Below are 5,000 nucleotides of genomic sequence, written 5' to 3'. Positions count from 1 at the left end.
CCTTAACCTAACTCAATTTGTCCCTTAACCTAACTCAATTTGTCCCTTAACCTAACTCAATTTGTCCCTTAACCTAACTCAATTTGTCCCTTAACCTAACTCAATTTGTCCCTTAACCTAACTCAATTTGTCCCTTAACCTAACTCAATTTGTCCCTTAACCTAACTCAATTTGTCCCTTAACCTAACTCAATTTGTCCCTTAACCTAACCCACGTTGTCCCTTAACCTAACTCAATTTGTCCCTTAACCTAACTCAATTTGTCCCTTAACCTAACTCAATTTGTCCCTTAACCTAACTCAATTTGTCCCTTAACCTAACTCAATTTGTCCCTTAACCTAACTCAATTTGTCCCTTAACCTAACTCAATTTGTCCCTTAACCTAACCCACGTTGTCCCTTAACCTAACCCACGTTGTCCCTTAACCTAACCCACGTTGTCCCTTAACCTAACCCACGTTGTCCCTTAACCTAACCCACGTTGTCCCTTAACCTAACCCACGTTGTCCCTTAACCTAACCCACGTTGTCCCTTAACCTAACCCACGTTGTCCCTTAACCTAACCCACGTTGTCCCTTAACCTAACCCACGTTGTCCCTTAACCTAACCCACGTTGTCCCTTAACCTAACCCACGTTGTCCCTTAACCTAACCCACGTTGTCCCTTAACCTAACCCACGTTGTCCCTTAACCTAACCCACGTTGTCCCTTAACCTAACCCACGTTGTCCCTTTGCCTAACATAGTTCACTGCTCGGAATCTCTGGTGTCGTTGTTATCCTCATGTAGATGTCTTGCGAGTGTTGCTTACTTTCCACATATTCCCGCTATCCACTGTCAATTGTACTGCAATAGGACTATATCGCCCCCCCCCCCCTCTGCCCCTCTCTTTGTGTCTCCGTCCTCTCAAGCTGGTCGGTCTGGCGTTTGAGTGTTAAATGAGCCTCGCAGCTGTTCAGTTGCGTTCAGATGTCGACGCCCTCAGTGTACGTCGTGGTATGGTCTGTGTCCATTGTCCGCTGATGTCGTACGCGTAACCCACACGCTGTACCGATCATCGGTCGTTACGTACAGAGTGAAGTAGTGTGATACGTGTGACCGTACGCTGGCTGTGCCCAACGGTGTCGAATCTCAATTTCCATATGTTGTGCTCGATGCTACTTGTCTCGTCTCCCAATAACAGCTAGGTTGCACTGTGGTACGCCGTAGAGGCGTGTGGGAGGAACGTACGAACGCATTGTATGTCACCCTGGGTCGCTGGGGGTGGTGGTGCGGTGAGTCAGGTCAGGTCAGCGTGAGCCGTGTGATGTAGTGACGCGTGTATTCCGACTTTGTCGTATTGCCTCACACAAAGTGCTACCCTGGTGGACCGCGTTCCATATCTGGGACATGCCGCAGATGCCGGTTGACAGTGGATCGCGGAAGGGACATCGCATACGTGCGCGGGCCACCTTCCACGTGTTCTCTTCTGCACATGTCGCAGTGTGTATGTGGTCTGATGTAGCGTGTCGTGACACATGACATCCTGGCATGCAAGAATTGTTGAATTCGCAAATGTAGGTGGACATCTACGTTTACTGCCCAAGATACGCAAATGAACTGGAAATCCGTTGTTGAGCGGTTGTTCACGCTGGAGGTGAATCTGTGATGGCGACGATCGGTACAGCTATTAACCGGTTGTTTCAGCGGTACCCGCCACATCCACACACGTGACTAGGCCCATGTGGGTATGAAGCGATACGCGGCGGTGGCTTGGTGGGACTGTTCCCGGCCGGTGAAGGGGGGCCGCCCGGCGTGTTGGCCGCGCGCTGCGTGGGCGCACGCGCAACAGGCGGCTGGTGGGGGGCGCCGAGTGGCAGGAGCGCCAGCCGACGGGCCCGGCAGGCGGCGCAGCTACGCTGCGGCGCACCCTGCACGCGGCGCCTGGCGGCCAAAGTTGGTTCAGCCGAGCCCGGTGCGAAGCGCGGTGGACATCTGCAGTGTGCTGGTCTGATTGAGGACTGTGTGCGTTGAGGATGCGCCGCCGCCTGGCACTCGGCGCCGCGACGCCGTCTGCTGCTCGGTCGCCCCAGCGGTTCTCGCAGGTGGTTTGTATCGCAGTTGTGCGGACGTGTTGGCGCGTGCGCTGTGCTGGGAGAGTTCGCTTCTGCACCCAAGTGGGGCTTTGCCCTTGTGTGGCGCTGGCGTTGGAGCTGCCGGTCACCATAGGTGGCGCGTGTTGTCTCCCGCCGGCAATGCCACGACAGCACGCTCCCGGGCCTCTGTCGGCAGCGGCAAGCTCAGTTGGGAGCAAGGGTGTTCGCACTAAAACCGTCTACTCGCCTAACTCCGGGCGATTGCGCCTCTCTCGAAACCGACCAAGTACCTAGGACGGCGCTGCGCGCCGCCGGGACCTGAGAGGGTTTCGAGGTGTATCGTGCAGGGGAGCTCGGCCTCCTCCTGTTTGCAGAATAATTGAGCGGACGCTTGCGTGTTCGCGCGGGCCCCCGGGACACACTCCCGGGCGGCCGGCTGCTCAGCTCTAGTTGACGCAGCTCCCTGGTTGATCCTGCCAGTAGTCATATGCTTGTCTCAAAGATTAAGCCATGCATGTCTCAGTACAAGCCGCATTAAGGTGAAACCGCGAATGGCTCATTAAATCAGTTATGGTTCCTTAGATCGTACCCACGTTACTTGGATAACTGTGGTAATTCTAGAGCTAATACATGCAAACAGAGTCCCGACCAGAGATGGAAGGGACGCTTTTATTAGATCAAAACCAATCGGATTGGCTTGTCTGGTCCGTTTGCCTTGGTGACTCTGAATAACTTTGGGCTGATCGTACGGTCCTCGTACCGGCGACGCATCTTTCAAATGTCTGCCTTATCAACTGTCGATGGTAGGTTCTGCGCCTACCATGGTTGTAACGGGTAACGGGGAATCAGGGTTCGATTCCGGAGAGGGAGCCTGAGAAACGGCTACCACATCCAAGGAAGGCAGCAGGCGCGCAAATTACCCACTCCCGGCACGGGGAGGTAGTGACGAAAAATAACGATACGGGACTCATCCGAGGCCCCGTAATCGGAATGAGTACACTTTAAATCCTTTAACGAGTATCTATTGGAGGGCAAGTCTGGTGCCAGCAGCCGCGGTAATTCCAGCTCCAATAGCGTATATTAAAGTTGTTGCGGTTAAAAAGCTCGTAGTTGGATTTGTGTCCCACGCTGTTGGTTCACCGCCCGTCGGTGTTTAACTGGCATGTATCGTGGGACGTCCTGCCGGTGGGGCGAGCCGAAGGGGTGCTTTCGCGTCCCGAGGCGGACCCCGTTTAAATCCTACCAGGGTGCTCTTTGTTGAGTGTCTCGGTGGGCCGGCACGTTTACTTTGAACAAATTAGAGTGCTTAAAGCAGGCAAGCCCGCCTGAATACTGTGTGCATGGAATAATGGAATAGGACCTCGGTTCTATTTTGTTGGTTTTCGGAACCCGAGGTAATGATTAATAGGGACAGGCGGGGGCATTCGTATTGCGACGTTAGAGGTGAAATTCTTGGATCGTCGCAAGACGAACAGAAGCGAAAGCATTTGCCAAGTATGTTTTCATTAATCAAGAACGAAAGTTAGAGGTTCGAAGGCGATCAGATACCGCCCTAGTTCTAACCATAAACGATGCCAGCCAGCGATCCGCCGCAGTTCCTCCGATGACTCGGCGGGCAGCCTCCGGGAAACCAAAGCTTTTGGGTTCCGGGGGAAGTATGGTTGCAAAGCTGAAACTTAAAGGAATTGACGGAAGGGCACCACCAGGAGTGGAGCCTGCGGCTTAATTTGACTCAACACGGGAAACCTCACCAGGCCCGGACACCGGAAGGATTGACAGATTGATAGCTCTTTCTTGATTCGGTGGGTGGTGGTGCATGGCCGTTCTTAGTTGGTGGAGCGATTTGTCTGGTTAATTCCGATAACGAACGAGACTCTAGCCTGCTAACTAGTCGCGTGACATCCTTCGTGCTGTCAGCGATTACTTTTCTTCTTAGAGGGACAGGCGGCTTCTAGCCGCACGAGATTGAGCAATAACAGGTCTGTGATGCCCTTAGATGTTCTGGGCCGCACGCGCGCTACACTGAAGGAATCAGCGTGTCTTCCTAGGCCGAAAGGTCGGGGTAACCCGCTGAACCTCCTTCGTGCTAGGGATTGGGGCTTGCAATTGTTCCCCATGAACGAGGAATTCCCAGTAAGCGCGAGTCATAAGCTCGCGTTGATTACGTCCCTGCCCTTTGTACACACCGCCCGTCGCTACTACCGATTGAATGATTTAGTGAGGTCTTCGGACTGGTACGCGGCATCGACTCTGTCGTTGCCGATGCTACCGGAAAGATGACCAAACTTGATCATTTAGAGGAAGTAAAAGTCGTAACAAGGTTTCCGTAGGTGAACCTGCGGAAGGATCATTACCGACTAGACTGCATGTCTTTCGATGTGCGTGTCGTGTCGTGTCGCGCAACACGCTACCTGTACGGCAGTGGCCGTGCGCCGCGTGCGGAACCACGCGTGCCTCTCAAAACTAGCGGAAGTGTTGTTGTTGTGTGGTACGAGCGCTGAAGCTCTGGAGCGGCTGGCCTGCGGTACCTGGCGCCTGGCGCCGGTTTTGAATGACGTTCGCCCGAGTGCCTGTCCGCTCCGGTGTGGAGCCGTACGACGCCCATCGGCTGTGAGGCCGTTGGACACAAAAAAAAATAGTGGAACAGGGGCCGTCAGACGCCTCAGTCCCGCAAATGCTACTGTCTTGAAAGAGACAGTGGGAGACTGAAAAGGAAAAGATCACCCAGGACGGTGGATCACTCGGCTCGTGGGTCGATGAAGAACGCAGCAAATTGCGCGTCGACATGTGAACTGCAGGACACATGAACATCGACGTTTCGAACGCACATTGCGGTCCATGGATTCCGTTCCCGGGCCACGTCTGGCTGAGGGTCGGCTACGTATACTGAAGCGCGCGGCGTTTGTCCCGCTTCGGAGACGTGGGAGTG

General features: G+C 54.0%; 2 non-coding genes across 2 annotated transcripts; both read left to right on the top strand.

Moving 5' to 3' along the window:
- Positions 1 to 2,531: 2,531 nt before the first annotated feature.
- LOC126325621 (small subunit ribosomal RNA) lies at positions 2,532 to 4,424 on the top strand. Its single transcript, XR_007560222.1, has one exon. It is a non-coding gene; the product is annotated as a small subunit ribosomal RNA (ribosomal RNA).
- Positions 4,425 to 4,792: 368 nt separating this feature from the next.
- Positions 4,793 to 4,947, top strand: LOC126325632 (5.8S ribosomal RNA). The gene has a single exon (XR_007560232.1). It is a non-coding gene; the product is annotated as a 5.8S ribosomal RNA (ribosomal RNA).
- Positions 4,948 to 5,000: the final 53 nt, after the last annotated feature.

The sequence above is a fragment of the Schistocerca gregaria genome, unplaced genomic scaffold (genome assembly GCF_023897955.1).
Source record: "Schistocerca gregaria isolate iqSchGreg1 unplaced genomic scaffold, iqSchGreg1.2 ptg000931l, whole genome shotgun sequence".
NCBI classification, from domain to species: Eukaryota; Metazoa; Arthropoda; class Insecta; order Orthoptera; family Acrididae; genus Schistocerca; species Schistocerca gregaria.
Note: the sequence above shows the minus strand (reverse complement) of the source record. Positions and strands in the feature narration are given on the sequence as shown.